This window comes from Propithecus coquereli, unplaced genomic scaffold, assembly GCF_000956105.1.
Source record: "Propithecus coquereli isolate 6110/MARCELLA unplaced genomic scaffold, Pcoq_1.0 Scaffold20, whole genome shotgun sequence".
Classification (NCBI taxonomy): Eukaryota; Metazoa; Chordata; class Mammalia; order Primates; family Indriidae; genus Propithecus; species Propithecus coquereli.
Genome location: NW_012144967.1, coordinates 603,166 through 604,261, shown reverse-complemented (window position 1 = coordinate 604,261; position 1,096 = coordinate 603,166). Strand labels below are relative to the sequence as shown.

At 34.3% G+C, this 1,096-nt stretch overlaps 1 protein-coding gene across 1 annotated transcript in view; it reads left to right on the top strand.

The window, feature by feature from the left end:
- The window catches only part of LRRC28 (leucine rich repeat containing 28), a 132,950-nt gene that overhangs the window by 84,751 nt on the left and 47,103 nt on the right, over positions 1-1,096 (top strand). The gene's annotated exons all lie outside the window — the stretch shown is intronic.

Below are 1,096 nucleotides of genomic sequence, written 5' to 3'. Positions count from 1 at the left end.
TCCTTGCTGATTTCCTGTCTAATTGTTCCATCAGTTAGTGGTGTATTAAAATCTCCATCTGCCATTGTTGAAATGTCTACTTTTCCTTTCACTTCTGTAAGCTTTATGCTTTATGTAATTTTGAGCTCTCTTTTTAGGGGTGTATAATTGTGATATATTTCTAAAGTATTATCCATTTTACCATTAAGAGATAAATATTCCTCTTTGTTATAGTATTTCCTGTCTTAAAGTCTGCTTTTTCTGATATGAATATAGCTGCTCTGCCTCTCTTATGGTATGGTTTGCATGGTATATTTTTTTCCATCCTTTTACTTTGAACCTATTGGTGCCTTTAAATCTAAAGTATATTTCTTATAGATAGCATATTGTTTTTTATGTAGTCTGACATCCTCTCTTGTTTGGGCTGTTGAATCTGTTCACATTTAATATAATTATTGATATAGTTGTATATACATCAGCCATTTTGACATTTGTAGTCTACATTTCCTCTCTAGTTCTGTTATTGCCTTCTGTTATGTTAGATGAATATTTTTTTGGTATGCAATTTCAATTACTATGTTGATTTTTTTACCATATATTTTTTTACTTATCTTTTTGTTGTTCCCCTGAACATGATGAGTCATTTTTTTCTTGCTGCTTTCAAGATATTCTATTTATCTTTGTCTTTCACAATTTATGATGTGTATAGGTGTGGATCTCTTTGGGTTTATCTTATTTGATCTTTATTGAACTTCTTAAAGCTTAATATTTTTCATCAAAACTTAAATTTACAATCACATATTATTTCCCCATTTTACAATACAATAAGAAAAAGCAAATTTGAAATGAAGGACCAAACTGGGCATGGTGGCTGACGGCCGTAGACCTTGCACTTTAGAAGGCCAAGGCAGGCGGATTGCTTGAGGCCAGGAGCTTGAGACCAGCCTGAGCAAGAATGAGACCTGGTCTCTACAAAAAAATAGAAAAAGTTAACTGGGCGTGGTAGCATGTGTCTGTAGTCTTAGCTACTTCTGAGACAGGAGGATAGATTGAGCCTGCGAGTTTGAGGTTGCTGTGAGCTGTGAGGATACCACTGTACTCTAGCCTGGGTGACTGA